At 36.4% G+C, this 22,728-nt stretch overlaps 2 long non-coding RNA genes across 4 annotated transcripts in view; one reads left to right on the top strand and one right to left on the bottom strand.

The window, feature by feature from the left end:
* The window catches only part of LOC137638227 (uncharacterized), a 433,485-nt gene that overhangs the window by 138,195 nt on the left and 272,562 nt on the right, over nt 1-22,728 (bottom strand). The gene's annotated exons all lie outside the window — the stretch shown is intronic.
* LOC137638228 (uncharacterized) overlaps nt 1-22,728 on the top strand; it is an 89,954-nt gene that overhangs the window by 35,822 nt on the left and 31,404 nt on the right. Inside the window, exon 1 of one of the 2 annotated variants that reach the window (XR_011043927.1) lies at nt 20,114-20,191. The exons of the other annotated variant lie outside the window; for it this stretch is intronic. This is a non-coding gene — a long non-coding RNA (uncharacterized lncRNA). Of the gene's footprint in view, nt 1-20,113; nt 20,192-22,728 lie in introns of those variants that run through there. 2 annotated transcript variants of the gene reach the window in all.

Raw genomic sequence — 22,728 nt, 5'->3', positions numbered from 1 at the left:
ATAGTCTTTGGTTAGCCTCGCATGTGCCAAATGTAAATGGAACGTCTAATGCAGTATCAGTGTTATTAAGGGGAATAATGTTGTCAGGAGGAAATTTGGCAAGGCTGCCTGCTCACTTATGAAACGTCCATATTTCTATTTTGTTTATATTGTGTCATTTATTGATATTTTCGTTATATTATCTATATTATTTCTCCTACATTATAAAAGGCAAATTTTCAAACATATATATTTTCAAATATCTGGGCATGAATGTGTTCCCATGAGACAGATCTCTGAAATATTTTATATTTATATTTAATGATAACGACTTTTGTAATCCACATATTCCTTTTTTACTCGATTTTAGGGAGAGAGATCGAGGTGTTTGTAGAGGCAGTATTATTATTATTATTATTATTATTATTATTATTATTATTATTATTATTATTATTATTATCTGCTTGTTGATTATCTCTCTCTCTCTCTCTCTCTCTCTCTCTCTCTCTCTCTCTCTCTCTCTCTCTCTCTCGAAAAAGAAGCCCTCTTAACTATAAATCAAATTAACAGAAAGGATTCCAACTCAGATATAGATATAAAGTGTGACATATTAGATCCAATATTTCAAAGAAATGGCAAGATTCAGAAGTTGCATGAAACCTTGGCCATCCTCACTTCACGCCAGCTGGATTAATCTCAATCGATCAAATTCTGGACCAGGTTAAATATGTTAACCACATTTGACCTTCTGAATAAACTCGCATGTATCCGTGGCTGGTCTTTGGCCTTAAAGGTTACAAAATGAATCATTATCATCATCTCCTCCTACGCCTATTGACGCAAAGGGCCTCGGTTAGATTTCGCCAGTGAAGTCTCTATCTTGCGCTAATACTTCTCCATTCATCATCTGCTTCACGCTTCATAGTCCTCACCTATGTAGGCCTGGGTCTTCCAACTCTTCTAGCACCTTGTGGAACCCAGTTAAATATTTGGTGAACTAATTAGATTAAATTATATCAGCAGTGTCTAGGCATTCTTTGTTAGTCCGGCCACATTGACGTCAAGCAGCAAGTTAGCCCCAGCACCCAGAGAAGGTTGGGAGAATATTGTCACACCACACACTTTATTCTTTACGTGACTTTGGTAGGTTTTGCAGTTAAGTATTATTTTGGGAATTCATAACAAGTAGGGAATATTTTTCACGAGTTATTTATTTGATCTCAGTATCTACAGATTTTTCAGATTATACCATATCCAACAAATTTTGTGGATTTGTGAACAAAGCCCTCAGAAGGATGTTGGGAGTTAGATGGCAGGACAGGATTAGAAATGAAACTATAAGAGAGATTGATTAATGGAGTGCCATATGTGGATGAGATCATGGTGAGGGGTAGATGGAGATGGTTTGGGCATGCTCTTCGCATTCCCCGAGAGAGATTAGTTCACCTAAGTTTCAACTGGGCTCCACAAGACACTAAATGAGTTGGAAGACCCAGGCCTACATGGCCCAGGACTATGAAGCATGAAGATGATGAGGAATGGAGAAGTATTGAGTTAAAAGCTCAAGATAGAGACGACTGGCGAAATCTAACTGAGACCCTTTGCATCGATAGGCGTGGGAGGAGGAGGAAATAATGATGATTTATTTAATGTATGAGTTTAGTGTAGTCACGCTGTACCCTGTATAGACTTATGTAAGACTCTCTGCATCGCCCTCTCCGGCCTACTGGAAACGTCCCGGTCTGGTGTTCGGCCAGACTAGTGTTCGAGACCCGGTCAAGCTCAATGGCTTCTTACAGTCTCTGCAACCCCACCATCCTTGCGAGCAAAGGATCAGGGGTTTTGGTGGAGCTTATAGCTCTACCTGTTGAGTCATCAGCAGCCATTAGCAGGCTTTCCCTGGTCCAAAACATTGGTGGAGAGGTGTCTTGGGCACTGATCATATGTTTATGTAGTCACTCCTAAGGCAATTACACTGTCCTTTTCATCTGCCACTCATGAGAGGCCATTAAACCTTTCAACCTTTCTTGCTTAGAGGTATACTCGAGCACACTATTCTATGTTATTTCTCTTACTCGTGTTTTTTTTTTCTTTTTTGAAGTTTTAATAGTTAACATATGAATTATTTATTTTAACGTTGTTACGGTTTTTAAAATATTTTATTTCAATGATTAACTACTTCTCTTGTAGTTTATTTATTTCCTTATATCCTTTCCACACTGGGCTATTTTCCTTGTTGGAGCCCTTGGGCTTATAGCATCTTGTTTTTCAAACTAGGGTTTAAGCTTAGCAAGTAATGATAATATTAATAACTCCTCAATTTCAAATTCCCCCTGACCTTCGTTCCTGCTCCCTTTATTCCCTCTTGATGTCCATCCAATTTTGAACAGAACAGTACCATCAGGGATATTAATTGGGGAAGGTAAATAATATAGAGAAATGAGGTTAGCAGTTGCTTATAAAGAGCATTCTTAATACTGAATATGTTGGGCGGAGAATTTTCTATATTTTGTTTGAAATTTTGTCATTTCCATTATTTTGGTAAAGGCTGTTATAGGGAGAGAATAAGTTATTATTATTATTATTATTATTATTATTATTATTATTATTATTATTATTGTGAAGCCACAACCCTGGTTGGAAAAGCAGGATGCTACGGTAAACAGCTCTTCTAGGAGAAGGACACTCCAAAATCAAACCATTGTTCTCCAGTCTTGGGTAGTACCCTAGCCTCTGTAGCAAGGTCTTCCACTGTCTAGGGTTAGAATTCTCTTGCTTGAGGGTACACTCGTGCACAATATTCTATCTTCTTTCTCTACCTCTTTTTTTTAGTCTTTATAGGTTGTATATATATTTATTTTAATGTTAATGTTTTTAATATTTTATTTTTCCCTGTTTCCTTTCCTCACTGGGCTGTTTTCCCTGTTGGAGACCTTATAGTGCTTATAGCATTCTGGTTTTCCAACCAGTGTTGTAGCTTAGCTAATAATAATAATAATAATAATAATAATAATAATAATAATAACGACAACATCTTGCAACTATGTTTATGGTTTCAATTTTGTACTGCGTGCTATTTTCCCATAGCTGTGACTATGAGGTGAATGCCTCCCCGGACCCAAGGTTAAAACATACAATTCCTACATCCAACAATTTAATGTAATTATACCATAGAAAAAAATGGCCTTTCACTTTTGTACATACATACATATACCAAAGGCACTTCCCCCAATTTTGGGGGGTAGCCGACAACAACAAGAAACAAAACAAAAAGGGGACCTCTACTCTCTACGTTCCTCCAGCCTAACCAGGGACTCAGCCGAGTTCAGCTGGTACTGCTAGGGTGCCACAGCCCAACCTCCCACATTTCCACCACAGATGAAGCTTCATACTGCTGAGTCCCCTACTGCTGCTACCTCCGCGGTCATCTAAGGCACCGGAGGAAGCAGCAGGGCCTACCGGAACTGCGTCACAATCGCTCGCCATTCATTCCTATTTCTAGCACGCTCTCTTGCCTCTCTCACACCTATCCTCCTATCACCCAGAGCTTTCTTCACACCATCCATCCACCCAAACCTTGGCCTTCCTCTTGTACTTCTCCCATCAACTCTTGCATTCATCACCTTCTTTAGCAGACAGCCATTTTCCATTCTCTCAACATGGCCAAACCACCTCAACACATTCATATCCACTCTAGCCGCTAACTCATTTCTTACACCCGTTCTCACCCTCACCACTTCGTTCCTAACCCTATCTACTCGAGATACACCAGCCATACTCCTCAGACACTTCATCTCAAACACATTCAATTTCTGTCTCTCCATCACTTTCATTCCCCACAACTCCGATCCATACATCACAGATGGTACAATCACTTTCTCATATAGAACTCTCTTTACATTCATGCCCAATCCTCTATTTTTTACTACTCCCTTAACTGCCCCCAACACTTTGCAACCTTCATTCACTCTCTGACGTACATCTGCTTCCACTCCACCATTTGCTGCAACAACAGACCCCAAGTACTTAAACTGATCCACCTCCTCAAGTAACTCTCCATTCAACATGACATTCAACCTTGCACCACCTTCCCTTCTCGTACATCTCATAACCTTACTCTTACCCACATTAACTCTCAACTTCCTTCTCTCACTTTTGTAAAATCTAAATTTGACTGTGTGAGATTTTGAAATCACAGTTTCTCCCTACCTAAGAGGCCAGTAGCGCTCTCTCTCTCTCTCTCTCTCTCTCTCTCTCTCTCTCTCTCTCTCTCTCTCTCTCTCTCTCTCTCATGCGTAATCACTATATATTAACCAATTTTGTGTAGTATAGTCTATCCGTCCAAGAGGAACATTGTTTGCCTGAAATACTTGACTTCAAAGAATGTGTTTTTACGTACAACAAGAGTGATAAATGATAACCTCGTAGATTTCATAATTGTGTTCGTGTGTTGTTGTCATTCATTTCCATTATTTGAATCTTGAGTGTCAGAATAAGAAAGTTTCATTATTTCCAGTTAGTTGTGTTAGACATTTCTCTGTTATATCCTATAATTCATTTCTCGCTTTCTGATTCCCCACTTGCACAGAACTCTCTCTGTCTCTGTCTGTCTCTCTCTCTCTCTCTCTCTCTCTCTCTCTCTCTCTCTCTCTCTCTCTCTAAAATAATATAGGTGTCCTTATCATCATCATCTACTCGTATTAACGCAAAGGGCCTCAGTTAGATTTCGCCAGTCTGTATCTTGAGTTTTTATTTAAATACTTCTCCATTCATCACCTTCGACTTGACTCTTCATAGTCCTCAGCCATGTAGGCCTGGGTCTCCCAACTCTTCTAGTGCCTTGTAGTGTCCAGTTGAAAGTTTGGTGAACTAATCTCTCTTAGGGAGTGGGAAGAGCATGCCCATATCATCTCCATCTACCCCTCATCATGATCTCATCCACATGGTACTCGAGTAATCTCTCTTATAGTTTCATTTCTAATCCTGAGTAATCTTTCTTATAGTCTCATTTCTAATCCTGTCCTGCCATTCAACTCCTAATATCCTTCTAGGGTCTTTGTTCTCAAATCTACCAAATCACTTGGATAATGATTCATTGTCATACCATGACTAATGTCCATACAGTAACACCGATCTCACCAAACTTATATCAAGTAATGAAGTAATGAACAGGGCCACATAGCCAAAACTCTTCAATCAATACATCTACGTTGAACAAATAAAAATGTCAATTTTAAAACCTAAACAGGATTTGCCGGACATCCTTAGAAATTAAAAATGGCCTACACACACACACACACACACACACACACACACACACACGCCGAAAACGTTGGCCTACATTTGATATCTCTTTTAAAACCTATTACAGGTTATTCATAATAAACCCAAGATTATGCAAAACGTGTAATGTATCATAATTAGTATCACAATAAAACAGGGCATTCACACGTTCAACAATAAGTACAGATTGACCACTGAAATTGAAACGCCTTCAGCCGTAACCAAAGACGCCTGGCCATGCAACTTCCCGCCAATTTCCTAGACCAAGGCTACTCAACTGGCGGCCCGCGGTCCGAATTCGGACCTTCTGAGTGTAGTAGTTGGACCCCAGGCCCCAGGAGAAGAAAATATGTTTAAGTAACACGAAGTTCCTGGTGATGGATTCTTGCAAGTGTATTTCCTCGGCTGTGAGTCAGGGGTCTATAGTACTTATGTACAGTATTTGACTTACGAATGCTCCCAGGACCTTATATATATATATATATATATATATATATATATATATATATATATATATATATATATATATATATATACATATATTTATTTATTTATAATAGTTTCCAAGTGATTTAGCATTTTCTGTTACTGCTCTTGCATTAACAGAAGATAAAGGTAGATAATCCGAACATGATAAGTTACCACTGCATAATCCACCAGTCAGTTCTGTGTGCCAGTCTTGGAGATGAATATGGTGAAGTAATGGAGACTATTATGAAGCTAGTAAACTTCCTACGATCAACGTCAGCACTACAACATCGTCTACTACGAACCTTTCTTACCAAGGTCAGTGCAAGCTATGACGATTTACTTGTGCACAATAATGTGAGATGGCTAAGTAAGGGAAAAGATTTGGAGCGATTTTGGGCAATTAGGAAGGAGTTGCAGACTTTCCTGGAGGATCAAACCAGTGTGAAGGCAAAGGCATTTTCTGAATTTTTGAAAGATGACAAGAAAATTTAAAGTGTTGGATTTTTGGCAGACATAATGACCAGATTTGAATGACCTCAGTGTCAAACTGCAAGGGGGAAAACACACTATCTCCAACTTGATCTCAGCAATTCGAGCTTTCCAGAAAAAAATAGAACTTTTCAAGGACGATATTCAGAGCCAACTTTTCCATTTTCCAAGACTTTTGGAGGAACGTAAAGATGAAACAGACACTAAATATGTCCAATTTATTGAGAAGCTGATCAACAATTTTAAGGTTCGCTTTGATGATTTTGTTCTTGGAAAACAGTTGCTGCTGTTCATTCAAAACTCTTTTCTAGTGACAGATATCACAGAATTTTCAGTCGAAGCAAATCTCACCTGGAAATGGGTAGATGCTGCTAAAATCCAACTGGAACTTATTGACTTTCAAGAGAATGCAGCACTGAAACAAGTATTCTGTGATTGTACACCAGAAACATTTTGGTCAAAAGAAGGATCCCCTGCTAATTGTCCTACACTTCACAGATTAGCAGTGCAAATTTTCACGATGTTTGGCTCCACTTACTGCTGCGAATCTGCTTTCTCAATTTCTCTCACTAAATTCTTGTTGTGGTGTTTTGATTTTTTTTTTCTTTTTGAAAATTCATTTTATTTTCTGAGAGGGAATGTTCATATCCTGTTATGTTTTAAAAGAGGTGAGTTTTTATTATTAAAATACCATTATATGAAATAGTATTTCATTTTAGAACTCTCAATTTCAGTTGTTTTTATAGAGAAAAACATTCAAGTCTTGTTTATACTTTAGGTATAAAAGTTAATACTTTTATTTCCACGTTTTAAAAATTTGTATAAATAAAACAAACAGTGAATATGAAATTAACAAAAGTCATGGCTTAATACCCTGTTCTCGAATTGGTTGTTTTATTTAGATGATTTCATGTAATAAAAATTTCCGGACCTATGTATACAGTGGAACTTGTCTAACTGGACCTATCCTCATAGTAGTTGAGTAGCCCTGTCCTAGACTATATTTAGTCCCTCCAACTTTTTTTTTCTATTGTTCAGTTATATTTATTTCGTATTTGCTGCTTCTGTGTATATATATATATATATATATATATATATAATAAACAAAATGTTAAATTATTATTATAACAATAAACATCTTTTCGACTATTGGAAAATATCATGTTGTGAATTACGCAACTCTAAAATATAAAGAAATGAATATGATTACATGATATTATATGTGAGAATATGCTTTGTATTTTTTTATTTTTTATTTTTGTGAATGACGTTACGCCAAAACTATTGAAGCTATTCAAACGAAACTTGGTGGACCTGTGGGAAATGACCCAAGGACAAATCCAGTAGATTTTGGAGAACATACATCGAAGTACAATTCCTCAATGGAGTTAGGAGGAGCAAAATAAGATTGCTGCTTGCTCGCTACTAAGTACCTCTCTAGATCATGTTTTTTTTTTTCTTTCTTTTAAAATCAGATCGAACGAAATGTATGCTACGAGTAGATTATTAAAACATTTCACGTTTGGAGTTTTTTTTTTCCTTCATGAAAATGCAATATCTTCTACTTCCGGTTGATGCTCCAACACCTAAATAATGTGGCCCTCCCTCCCTGATGGTGGTGTGTGACAACATCACCAACACCTCACACACAGTCACAGGCGTCTTTTCCATGCAAAGTTTCCAATTCTACATTAATGATACCAAAATACTCTATAGACAGAAGTATATAGATAAAATAGTTCATGTTTCAAATACTTCCCTAGACTGATCTTTTAATATTTCACGATTGTTATTTTTCATTGCTCTCTCAAACCATCTCAGTCCTCCCCACAAACCGTCTCATTTTTAGCGTCGATAGTCCAATGCAATATTTTTGTCGCTTATTCTATCAAAATTGAGATGAAGTTAGTTTTAGAGATAAAACCTGGATAGAAATCTTATTCCATAATCAAGCACATTCGTCAACTTTATGTTTTAAATGTGTGTGAGCGAGGCGAAGGAGAGATAACTCGCTAACTTCGGCTCATTGGACTCCATGGAACGATTGGACGATATTTGAACCGAAGACGGTTGATGGCGTGTCAATTTTGGAGGTCAAGTTTTACTTATTTGTTAAAGCCTGTAAATGACACATTTTAATGCGATATCGAATATAAAACATTTCCATGTTTTGTATGGTAGTAAAATGATCTTTGTAACTGTGCAGCTGAATCGGTGGAACTTCCAAAGTTCAAACTTGCATCGAATGTTTGTATGTTGAACAGGCGGACCTAAGTTTATAAGTTCATGGTTTATTTATGAAAGATCTATTTTAATGCCGTTACTGATCTTAATATATTTTGAATACCATCTCTCTTGTAGTTTATTCATCTCATTGGGCTATTTTTTCTAGGGTTGTAAGATAGCTAATATTAATAGTAAGTGTAGGCCAACGTTTTTGGTAATTTTGTATCAATTCATCAAATGTAAGTTTTGCTAAGAATTTCTTCAGTCAAATCTGAGTGTTCTCAGAGAGAGAGAGAGAGAGAGAGAGAGAGAGAGAGAGAGAGAGAATGTGCACCTTAATAAGCTACAGGTATATTTTGATATCTGTATATTCATGCGTCATCTGTTAAGACTTAAGGAATGTAATAATTGATAGTTGGATCTCTCTCTCTCTCTCTCTCTCTCTCTCTCTCTCTCTCTCTCTCTCTCTCTCTCTCTCAGTATAGTTTGGGGAAGAGTGTAAGGACTGGAAGGCGGTTTGGACAAAATCATAAAAATGTAGAAATACTATATATATATATATATATATATATATATATATATATCGTGGCTTCCTTCATTCTCTCTCTCTCTCTCTCTCTCTCTCTCTCTCTCTCTCTCTCTCTCTCTCTCTCGATGATACTAAATTAGGCATAAATGTTGCGAACTCGGAAGACGTAGAAGCCTTAAGGGAGGATCTAATGAAGCTAGGAGAATAGCCCCAAAAATGGCAAATGCCTTTCAACTGTGGGAAATGCGAAATCATGGACATAGTTTAAAGTAACCCGCAATCAGATGACTCACTGCTGGGTGATGAAATTCAAAGTGTGGACCAGGAGGAAGATCTCGGTATTATTATCACCAAGGATTGGAAGTTCACCAAACAGAGCCTAAAAGCTGAAAAGAAAACACAAGACATAATAGGTTACATAAAGAGGCAATTCAAATACAGAGACAAAGACACCGTACTACAGCTGTACTCAGATGAACCATAACGTAAATACACTTCAAATTCATCCAACCCGATCTTCTATAATATATTAAAAACTTTTCCTTTATTCTTCGGCATAATCTACAACTTTACTCTATGATTAAGTCTATCGGCACAACTGGTAATCACACTTACACTAACATAGGCCTAGGCACTAATCTAAGGAATTTGCTCATAATTTTTCACTAACTTTTGTGCCTGCTTGAGTGCTACTGTTCTTAACCTACACTCTCCCTATCCTTTCTTTATCTTAAAGCTATTCCCCTTATCCACATTAAGCCTCTCATTCTTCTCTCCTACATTCTTTAGTCATATTATTCATTGAATTATTCACGCAAACTCAAGATTTTTGCATAGCCAAAGGGATCTCCTCATTTCACTGCCCGATATCCACACAAAATTATTTCTTTGATTAGCAGGAAAATGTTATTCCCAATCAGCATAATTGGGTTATCGTCCCTGCAGGGGCCTCTGGGCTTATAGCATCCTGCTTTTCCAATTAGGGTTGTAGTTTAGCAAATAATAATAATAATAATAATAATAATAATAATAATAATATCTCTGATGTAACCAATCTCTTTCACATTATCATCTCGCTGATATGTCATAGCACTTTCACAATCAACACGCCAAAACCTATCCTTCTCTATCCAGTAAGGATAGCCTATGCCGCCTATCCCTCTTATCCTACACAGCACACATACCTCACCCTTCCATTCCCTACCTATTCCCTTTACACAAGCACGCTCTACAGAAATTCTTTATCCCTGCCTTTTCATTTCCTTATCCTATCCCACACGGAGCCCTATCCTTCCTAATGCAAACCCAATTTATCAGGAAGGGCAACGTATCCTTTGTCTCAATCTAAATTGCTAATTTCCTTCAGCTTCTCTCCTGCTTAAGATGACATAAAAAAAATCCTTTCTTTCATCGTAAAATATCCCCTCTCACAACGCTAATCCCACAATTGTATTGTTTAATATATTAATATATAAGTTAGGTCAGAATGCTGTCTCCACCCCTCCCCCTCTCAAACCCCTGCCCCCCTCCCTCCCTCCCCGGACACAGTACTCCCTCCCTCCCTTTCATTGCTTCCGCTTTGTCTGTCGTTCGCCTCTACGTCCGACACTTGAAACTCCCCTCTCACACCGCTTAATTGCATAACACCCTTTCGCTCATAATCACTCTTCTTTCGTAAATTTATCCTTTCGTTACATTCCTTTATTGTTCCTATATCTCTCCCTACACTGTACTTCCCCCTTCCTGCATTACAACCCCCTACATTTTCAACTATTCGATCTTGTCTCATTACCCCCCCCTCTCTCTCTCTCTCTCTCTCTCTCTCTCTCTCTATAACCGTTGGGTTGTTGCCAACCGCCAAGGCTGCTCACACCAAGGGTTTAAATTTTTAAGGTAATTCTAAAGTAATTTCGGTCTTACAAACTTGAAATTTAAGGAAATTGGAAAACGACACATCTCCACGTAGCACATACCTTCTCCCAATTATTATTATTATTATTATTATTATTATTATTATTATTATTATTATTACTAGCCAAGCTACAACCCTATTTGGAAAAGCAAGATGCCGTATAGGGAAAAATAGCCCATTGAGGAAAGGAAAAAGGAAATAAACAAAGGATAAGAACAAGTTAACAATAAATTATTCTAAAACAGTAAAAACGTCAAAACATGAATTATCACAAGAGGTTTGGCTTAAGATAAACAGAAGAAAGACAGAGATGAAGAGAACGGAGTATGCAATGGAGGATGAAATATCATTGGAAGGTAGAATCATTTAAATATTTAGGAACAAAGATCTCCAATACCGGGTCTTTAGAATTAGAGTTTAGTGAAAGATTGAAAAAATCAAATCAGACAATTGCGAGGTTAAGTAAAATATGGAAATCAAATCGCCTAAAATTACATATAAAAATCAGGCTTTATATCATTTTAGTGAGATCGGTGTTACTCTATGGACATAAGTCATGGTATGACAATGAAACAATCTCCAATAGATTTAGTAGATTTGAGAACAAAGCCCTCAGAAGGATATTGGGAGTTGAATGGCAGGAAAGGATTAGAAATGAGACTATAAGAGAGATTACTAGTGTCATATGTGGATGAGATCATGGTGAGGGGTAGATGGAGATGGCTTGGGCATGCTCTTTGCACTCCCCAAGAGAGATTAGTTCACCAAACTTTCAACTGGGTTTGACAAGGCATTAGATGAGTTGGAAGACCCAGGCCTACATGGCTGACGACTATGAAGCGTGAAGTAGGTGATGATGAATGGAGAAGTATTGGTTTAATAGCTCAAGATAGAGACGACTGGTGAAATCTAACTGAGGTCCTTTGCGTCAATAGGCGAAGGAAGAGAGGGTGATGATTAATTTTCCGTAGGAGTCCAGTGTAGTCACTCTGTATACTGTAGACTTATCTAAGGGTCTCTGCATCGCCCTTTCTGGCCTATTAGATACGTCCCCTGTCTGGCGTTCTGCCAGACTAGTGTTCGAGACCCGTTCAAGCTCAATGGTTTCTTATAGTCTCTGTAATCTCACCATCTTTATTATTATTATTATTATTATTATTATTATTAAATGCTAAGCTACAACCCTAGTTGGAAAAGCAGGATGCTATAAGCTCAGGGGCCCCAACAGGGAAAATAGCCCAGTGAGGAAAGGAAACAAGGAAAACATAAAATATTTTAAGAATAGTAACAACCTTTAAGATAAATATTTCCTATATAAACTATAAAAACTTTAACGAAACAAGAGGAAGAGAATTATGACAGAATTGTGTGCCCGAGTGTACCCTCAAGCAAGAGAACTCTAACCCAAGACAGTGGAAGACCATGGTACAGAGGCTATGGCACTACCCAAGCTAGAGAACAATGGTTTGATTTTGGAGTGTCCTCCTAGAAGAGCTGCTTGCCATAGCTAAAGAGTCTCTTCTACCCTTACCAAGAGGAAAGTGGCACTGAACAATTACAGTGCAGTAGTTAACCCTTGTGTGAAGAAGAATTGTTTGGTAATCTCAGTGTTGTCAAGTGTATGAGGACAGAGGAGAATCTGTAAAGAATAGGCCAGACTATTCGGTGTATGTGTAGGCAAAGGGAAAGAACCGTAACCAGAGAGAAGGATCCAATGTAGTACTGTCTGGCGAGCAAAGGATGGTGGGTTTTGGTGGAGCCTATAGATCTACCATTGCCTGGTCCTCCCTGGTCCTAACTTTGGTGGAGAAGAGGCTTGGGCACCGATCATAATATATGGCCACTGCCAGGGCATTGTCACTGTCCTTTTCATCTGCCCTTCATGAGAGGCCTTTAAACCTTTCTTGCTTGAGGGTACACTCGGGCACACTAGTCTATATCATTTCTCTTCCTCTTGTTTTTTGAAGTTTTTATAGTTTATGTATGAAAGATATATTTCAATGTTGTTACTGGTTTAAAAATATTTTAATTTATAATTACTTCTTTTGTTTTTTATTTGTCTCCTTATTTCATTTTCTCACGGGGTTATTTTCCCTTATAGCTTATAACATCTCGCTTTTCAAACTACGGTTGTAGCTTAGCAAGTGATATTAATAATAATAATAATAATAATAATAATAATAATAATAATAATAATAATAATAATAATAATAATAATAATAACTGTACTCCCGTTCCCTTTATTCCATCTTGATGTCCAACCAATTTTGAACAGAACACACAAAACAGTACTATAAAGGATATTAATTGTGTAAGGCAAATATTATATAGAAATGAGGTTAGGGGTTGCTTATAAAGAGCATTCTAAAGACTGAATATGTTGGGCGAAGATTTTTGTATATATATATATATATATATATATATACTATATATATATATACTGTATATATATATATATATATATATATATATATATATATATATATATATTCTAATTCTATAATTTCCATTGTTTTGGTAAAGGCTGTTACAGGAGAAGAATAAGTTATTATTATTATCATTATTGTTATTATTATTATTATTATTATTATTATTATTATTATTATTGTTATTATTATTAATATTCTAATTTCTGTAACATTAAGATAGATCTGTCATGTGTGTATGTATATATATATATATATATATATATATATATATATATATATATGTGTGTGTGTGTGTGTGTGTATAAATATATAAAACCTTTGAAGGGAAACACTTATGTCAGCCTGTTCAACAAAAACGTTCTCTGTAAGTTTAAACTTGCAAAATTCCAAGTGCGTAATTACGAAGAGCATTCCATAGTCTGGTCATAGCTGGAATAAAACTTCCAAGATAAGTGGATTTTCATACACTCAAATATGAACCAAGTTTGAAGTCTCTTTAACAACGATGTCCAAACTTATGGCTGATTACGTGAATTGGACATTTTGCTTGGGCGTGACCTTGACCTTCCAAAATTTATTAATTTCCAGCTTTTTTACATAAAAGTTAATCCCTGAAAGTTTTATTACTCTACGATTAAAACTGTGGCCAGGAAGCTGTTCACACACACACACACACACACACACACACACATTCAAGCACAAACAAAGGGTAAAACATAACCTCCTTCCAACTTCGTTAGCTGAGGTAAAAACTACTATGTAAGTCAAGTATCAGAGTAAATTGTATGTATGTATGCAGTTTTAGGTAAGTTGACTATTCCGACTTGTAAGGGACGAGGGTGAGCAGTGCACTAGCTGCGAGTCTGCGACAGCTTGACAAATTGACAATAGACTTTGTAATTGAGTGAACGTTGTAGGTATCGAACTTTAGTGTTATGTCGAAAGAGGTTCGTTCTGTTGACTGTGTAAGCGTTGGCAAGTTGCTAAAACCTACCCATATACTGGCCCCCAGAGTACCAGTTGATGTAGCGTTTTTACGTAAGTCAATGAAATCGTTTCACTCAATTTTATTGCATGTCGTTGTTGAGGGTTAGAGCAAACTTTGTCTATCATCCATGTGTTTATCAGTGAAGTTGATCATTCTTTATTGGTGTCATTTATCAGAATTTTAGTAGTTAGTAAAGGCAAGATTTGATTACTGTAAGACGTAGCAGGAAACCTTCCTTCCCTTCCTGTGCTTCTACATGTTTGGAGACGCAGGATAATGACGTTGTTTACCCCCTTCCTGACCTGGAATGTGCCACATCTACACGGTATCCCATATTAGGTCGAGATTTTATGAATAGAATCTACGAAAAGTGGCATAGTCGCATCAGCGCAAACGTCTATAATGCTGTGTGTCATTTTGATTTGACTTGAGTGGTTAGTTTTGCGTTCTGTATAACATATCTTGAAAAATCCATGTACTACAAATGAATTTTTCCCCCGGGGCCATTTTTAATTTTGATCAAGAATGACTTCATATCAATTCCAGTGAAACTATTAGGTTATTTACTCTTCATGTGACACGTTAAATCCATTTGTCAGAACCTTGACAAAAAATGTGTTACAGAGTCGAAACGGAGAATGCTGAACTTGCTTAGGGAGTTAAGATTACGCTAATTGATGAAGTAATTATAAAACATAATTGCAACGTTTTGGATATAATTTTTCTATAGAGAGGAGAAAGATAGAGAAGCTTAATGTTAATTGTTAGTCTCTCTCTCTCTCTCTCTCTCTCTCTCTCTCTCTCTCTCTACGTGTATTAAGACAGTCATAATTTTCCTGTCCATATGCTTTGTTTCACTGTCATCATACAATTGAGATGTGAATTATACACTCTCTGATCTGGACTGGTGTGTATAGGCTACATGTTTAATTGAAATACAATTCAAAAGGCAATTTATCCATGGACGAATTCTAAGTTAGAGGGATTTGTAAGGATATATGTATTAATGAGAGAGAGAGAGAGAGAGAGAGAGAGAGAGAGAGAGAGAGAGAGAGAGAGAGAGAGAGAGAGAGCAGGCAAGTTCATACAAAGCATATTTAGATAAACGTGAACAAAACAAGAGGAAGAGAAACAAGATAGAACAGTGTGCCCGAGTGTACCCTCAAGCAAGAGAACTCTAACCCAAGAAAGTGGAAGACCATGATACTGAGGCTATGGCACTACCTTGGCTAGAGAACAATGGTTTGATTTTGGAGTATCCTTCTCCTAAAAGAGCTGCTTACCATAGCTAAATAGTCTCTTCTACCCTTAGCAAGAGGAAAGTGGCCACTGAACAATTACAGTGCAGTAGTTAACCCCTTTGGATGAAGAAGAATTGTTTGGTAATTTCAGTGTTGTCAGGTGTATGCAGACAGAAGAATCTGTAAAGAATAGGCCATGCTATTCGGTGTATGTGTAGGCAAATGGAAAGTGAACCGTAACCAGAGAGAAAGACCCAATGTAATACTGTCTGGCCAGTCAAAGGACCCCATAACTCTCTAGCGGTAGTATCTCAACGGGTGGCTGGTGCCCTGACCAACCTACTAATTATATGTTACTGATTATTTGGGTTCATTAATACCTGTCAATTCAACAGAACATTTATAATAATAAATGTTCATACTGAAGTTTATCAATAAAAAAATAGTCATGGAAGTACTTAATCATGAAAAGGTTTTGTTTACATATGTTTTCACAAACACACACATATATACAGTATATACATATATATATATATATATATATATATATATGTATATATATATATATATATATATTTGTATAATATATATATATGTGTATATATATATATATATATATATATATATGTATTTGTTCCAACACGAATACTTACCTCGAACTACTTTCTTAGGAGTTACTGGTAATCTCCTTTCTACCGACCAGAGTTTTGCGTAGGTTACCCCCCACCCCGCTTTCTAAGGAGGCCTACCCCCGGCATTAAGGAATGTGCCCCGAGGGTAGGCTCATCGTAGGTCGCTGCCCGGCTGGGACGCTGGGTCAGCTGAGCCTGAGCAGCTCATCAGTAAGTTCTCTGGTCGCGACGTGTGAACACCTCGCTCTCGTTCTCTATCGATCCTTTGTGTGCGTTTTAGTGCCCCATGTGTTCCCCGCGTGGTAACTTGCGTTTTCAGTGTATTTTTCCCGGGTGTTCCTGTGCGTTCACCTTCCACCCGTGTGCTTACCCAGTGTTTTCATTGATTCCCTTCGTGCTTGTGTCGTGCGCTGTATGCATTATGGAGCAAATCCGCCGTTGTCCTGGGCCTAGAGCCGGTAAATCGTGTGGAGCGTTCCTCTCCAAGCCTGAAGTGGATCCTCACTCCCTTTGTTCCTCCTGTAGGGGAAGGGTTTGTTCGTCAGCAGATACGTGCCCCGAGTGTGTAGACTGGAGCGATATCCAGTGGGTACGGTACGGTACCAAAAAGAGGTATATATATATATATATATATATATATATATATATATATATATATATATATATGTATATATATATATTAAGTTTTGTGTTGAAAGGCATTCGGATATAGGAAATAAGAAATTGTGAGATTAAAAAGTTGTTGAAATAGAACTCCTCAAAAACAAGAACTTTTGGTCTTTTGGAACGAAGACCATTTGAAGATAAGTTGAGCATCATTGCAAATCTCTTGGTGACAAAATGCATCACAAACACTGTCTGGGGCCAACAAAAAAATATCATAAGGAAGAACACTAATCCGTTTTCTAAGAATCCCGATAGGTCTTGGAATTGATAATTAGATGAAAGTAATGGAAAAGAGAAAAAGATTGTTGGCGAGTAAAATCACGGGGAAATTGATTTAAAAACCACCATATATACATGTACACATTTCTGGAATTTTCTCTAAATTAGGATTTTTAATCAATATTTGTAAACCTTATCAATGACTCAAATATCATGAGGTGTATTATGACAAAGAAACACTCCAAGACCTGATTTCAAAGTTTTTTTTTTCTTTTTTTGTGGTGAATAAAGACAGTTTCTTACTCAGTCCTAATTTTCATAAATTGTTCATCTTTGAGAACATCCTCTCGAATGGACAAGATTTATTTTCTTTTAAAGTCATTTCCCTTTCCTCTTTCTTTCATTTCTTCCACTGCTTATTTTATTGACACCTAAAACTTTGCTTATTGGACAGACTGTCTCGGTCTCCTGGTTAGAGCAAAGTTGTTACGGCAGAATTTCACAATGTGTTCAGAGGCAGTCTTGTCTCTAAAAGGTTTCTTTCACTGTGAGGGTTTGGGACTTTGACATTCAATCAGTGATGTTCGTCGCTTCCCAGGTATTCAAGATGTCCCTTTCTCTCCTGGAAATTATTTTCTTTTTTGCTTTTAATAGTTTCTTTACTTGAAAGTCATTCATAGAATGTTGTGTATCGAAGGGTTATCTTATTCATGGGATTTGTATTTTCATTTTTTTTCTTTTTTGGAGAGAGAGAGAGAGAGAGAGAGAGAGAGAGAGAGAGAGAGAGAGAGATACCCAAGGCATATGTGTGTATATCTAAGTATGGTCTTCCTTAATAGATGTAACATTGTTCATTAGTCATCGTTTTCCACACAATTCTGAGGACAAATTACTCAATGGAGATGAGCACCTCAACTATGGAGGGAAGACTTACTAAATATAGATAGTTTATTCCAAAATAATTTTTAGTCTCTGACAAGTGCTCTATGTGTGTTTGTTCTGGCTGCTTAGTTCATAGTTAGTTAATGATATTTTTTATAATAAATATTTGGCTACAGATTGTTTAATCCTTTGTGTTAACAAAGGTGGGACCAACAACCTGCAAGTAATTAGATTTTGAGACAGATAATAATATTATTCTTGGAGAGGTAAAGATTTTTTTTTTTTTACCTCAGTTGACGTTTGTATTATAAGATTAATTTTGTTTTTCAATGAATAGAGTAAACTGAACATAGTTTTTTTGCATCCTAATAAAACCAAGTAAGACCCTTAAACCTCCTAGTCCTAAGATAGGAAACGGGGGAATATAATTCTGTAGGGTTTAGTTATATAAATCTTCCTGATTCTTCAAAATCAAAATGTACATATTATTTCCTGTTAGAGATTTATGGACAATGTTTTATATTCAATTAAAATACTGGAGACAAATAGATTGTTCTGCGGATAAATGATCAGGTTTCCTTTTCAGCTGTCAGTTTTATGTAGCATAAGGTCTATCCTCTCATGTGCCTTCTGCTATATCCCTTGTACTTGGGAGAAACAACCTCAGATGACACTGTATATGAAGGGTATACGAAACACATATTTTCTTAGAATCAAGACTTCATCTTAAAAATCCGATATTTTCCTTTTAGAGAACTGAGAACGCAAGAAACATTGGTGAGATGAGATATCTTAATTAGATTTGCGTTTTCTACTCACCACTTCACCAGTTTTCAAATTTCATAATCACAGGGCCTTTATTTACTTCAGGTAGGCCTACTCACTTGGTGGAATAGGTACTGTTGAATAAACCAATGATAAAAGGCTGCCCTTCAAAAGAAAAAAGAAAAAAAAAAAAAAGGCCAAATCTACGTAAGGGTTATTAAAACAAAATTGGGCCCACAGACTCAGCGAAACTGACTCACAAAGGCCCAAACAAGAACTTACAAAGTACAACTAATATTACACTCGAGCCAGATTCGAAAATGAATTATTATTTCACCCGTTAATGGAAGATATACTTTTATGAATCAATTAGTCTTCATTCGATAATTGTTTGACACATATTAGAATGTACCTCTTTTTATACCCCTATGATACGTAGTACTCTCACGCTGTAAGTCTCTCTCTCTCTCTCTCTCTCTCTCTCTCTCTCTCTCTCTCTCCATCATTGCAGACATTGGCACTATCATTTACAGACAGCCACATGAAATTATATTGACTCAATTTCCATCAGTACCACAAACACAAAAGGAATGATGGTCCAGTCTAAATTCCGGGTGATGAGAGAGAGAGAGAGAGAGAGAGAGAGAGAGAGAGAGAGAGAGAGAATATGTTATTTTCCATGAGATATTGTTGTAAAAAGATATGTGATATTTACAGTATTTTTTAACCTTTAATGGACTGGTAAGATATATATATATATATATATAAATATATATATATATATATATAAATATATATATATATATATATATGTATATATATATATATATATATAAATATATATATATATATATATATAAATATATATATATATATATGTATATATATATATATATATATATAAATATATATAAATATATATAAATATATATAAATATATATATATATATATATATGTATATATATATATATATATATATGTGTATATATATATATATATATATATGTATATATATATATATATATATTCATATGATATTAAAAATTAAATTGAATAATGATTTAATAATAAAAACAATACTTGGACTTTAAAATATTGCTGCCAAATGTATTGTTCCGCCAAGTTGCCAGATATGGGGATCTATCTCTAGATTTGGGGATTTTGGTTGTCTGATGGGGATATTCTGTACAGATTTCTATGAAGAAAAAAAGATGAGTAAGCCTTTATGTTATTGATATCAGTTTACTCTCACTTCCGTGAAGTATAGTGAGTCATTTATATATTAAAGCCTACAGAAGATAATATATTTGTGGAAATAGGGATTTTTTTTATCACGAATTTAGGGGATTTTTAGAGCAAGCCAGGGAGGCAGCATGAATTTAGTATTGACTTCATTACACTTGCGGGCTGGCTGGTTTTGGCAGAACACATTCCCAGAGACGTATTTTGTGGTATTAATCGTTTCGTATTTATCCAAAGGTTGGTGGTTTTTATGTTAATATCAGATCAGGTATAATAAAGTTTCCTCAGAGTTAATTTTTGAATAAGAGAGGGATAAATGGTTTGTAGTTTACTATGTTTGTGGCCTACCACATCCTAAGGCTCACATTTTATCAATGGCGTCACTTCGTAGATTCAAATTTAATATATTGGGCAATTACAAGTCTATTCTATAATGAATATAAGTTTTAATGCTTCTGTTTTTCCCTTCTGTGTGAAGTTACGTTTTGATTTCGAATTTTAAAGCCAAATTGTGACTGCAGGATATCTGTTTAGCCTATCCTTTACGCCTACAGGAAAACATTATTATTATTTGAAAAGGACGTTTTTATTTTTGGGGCTAATTGATTATTAGATATATTCCTTAATACATCTGCCGATAATTAGGGGACCATGTTGAATGATCAAAATTAGCTACACCTTATAGTGAGGTGATATTTTTCATTTATTAGTTGACATGCGAAATGTCAATGTGGTATTTGCTCATGTTCGTCAATTTGTACATTGTTACGCAATAACCATTTTAATATATCTTTGCATTTACTCCAGTTCGTCAGTACATAGCTTCCAAGAATTCTGGTTGCTGGGGTGATTGTGTGCACGTATTTGTCCCAGGTTGACTTTTTCTATAAGTAAAACTTGATAAAAAAAAAAAAAAAGGTAGAATAGGCATGACATGAAAACACTCAGATTGTATGACTCGGGTGGGGATAGTTCATAAATTTCGTCGCAAGTTCAACAGTACATCAAAATTTATCGCTCATTATGTAATATTGCAAAATAAAACTGCTATGTATAGGCATACTGTACACACAAAACAGTAAGGATGCCGTAGCCTAGGATAGTCTGAACTCCCTTCTAGTGAGACCTAAATAAAATGGAAATTGAATCAAGTTTAAGATGGTGCATCCGGATTTGAATTACAGCCAAAATCATGGTCTACTTATAGAATTGGGGTGAATGTAGTTTATGGGGACAGGGCGATATCTTTCTTATTACTAGCCCAATCTATTTTCCTTATGGGGAAGATGTGCTTTACTATGATCCAATATACTATATTATGAAGTTATTTTATATTTTCTAAGTTCAGCCCAAGAAGGGGGTCCGGGCGCTTGACCCCGGCTAAGGGTTGTGACCTGGGAACTATTAGGTTAAGTTAGGTTGGGTTTGTGGGGTTTGTATGATAGCGACAGTGGTTGGGGGGTCGCAGGGGGGTGTTAGCCCCTCCTGTTAGGTCATTAGGAAGGTGAGGACACGGCTTGTAGGTCAGGTTAGGGGGGAAGTTTGGGTTAGTTGTTGTCCATTTTTTTCGGAATGTCCCTGTAAACTACAAAGGCTCCGGAATATGTATTAACCTAACATGAGATGTAGGATTCTTGCCTAGTCAGACAAAGGACCCCCCCCCCTCCCTTTCACCCAATGTGACATACAATGCTGTAGGTAGAATCAAATTATGGAGGTATATTGTTATTATTACTAGGTAAGCTACAACCTTAGTTGGAAAAGCACGATGCTATAAGCCCAAGTTATATAAAGTTATACAGCTTATCTCGTCAATACTTTGCCAAATGCACAACTTGACAAAGATTCACAACATAACACTTGGGAACTGTATAGAAATTAAATTTCTGGTCAAATACTTATATAAAGTGGTAGCTTTTTGACTGTTTGAACATATTTTGCTCTAAATATAAAGAAGCGAGAAAATAGGAACTTTTAATCGGTCTCCGAGATATTTACTGACTTTTGAACCAAAGGAAACTTTCTAAAGTTTTCTGCTATAGCTCTCAAAAATTATGTGACAGCCATTTTTTAGTACCTATGTTGGCTAATGTGTTTTAGAAAGTGCTTCCACATTTGTAGTAAGTGTTTTAGTGGCAATACAATCTATTTATAATGTCATTTAATGTATGTATTATATATAATAAGCTTATATAATGTTTACTAAGTGATATAGCTTAATTGGTGATGAAATATGGAAGTTACAGGGAGTGAAAAGACTGATTGATGAGGGTGACCACCTACAGTCAATTTTTTTTTAGTGAGGCAGATTTGCACCAACTCGCAGCGGTGCCCTTTTAGCTCGGAAAAGTTTCCAGATCGCTGATTGGTTGGACAAGATAATTCTAACCAATCAGCGACCAGGAAACTTTTCCGAGCTAAAAGGGCACCACTGCGAGTCGGTGCAAATCTTTAACCAATCAGCGATCAGGAAACATTTCCGAGCTAAAAGGGCACCGCTGCGAGTCGGTGCAAATCTGCCTCGCTAAAAAAAATTGACTAAGAGTTTAGGCGAGGTTAGGTGGGTGTGGTTAATGTCTCTCATTCCGGTTTCCCCTCCCAAAGCCCATGCTTCCATGATGCACTTGAGCTATGTATTTATCCAGCTGGTTTTGCTGAATTTATGGTTATTTTTCATTAGTAAATGGTGTAACACTTGTTTCTACGCAAATACAAAACTTTTGTCCTTTTAATTAAGAGATTGATCAAAGAACAGCTGGAATTGGGCAGTTAAA

Source organism: Palaemon carinicauda, chromosome 3, assembly GCF_036898095.1.
Source record: "Palaemon carinicauda isolate YSFRI2023 chromosome 3, ASM3689809v2, whole genome shotgun sequence".
NCBI lineage: Eukaryota > Metazoa > Arthropoda > Malacostraca > Decapoda > Palaemonidae > Palaemon > Palaemon carinicauda.
This window is presented reverse-complemented; position numbering and strand designations above follow the sequence as displayed.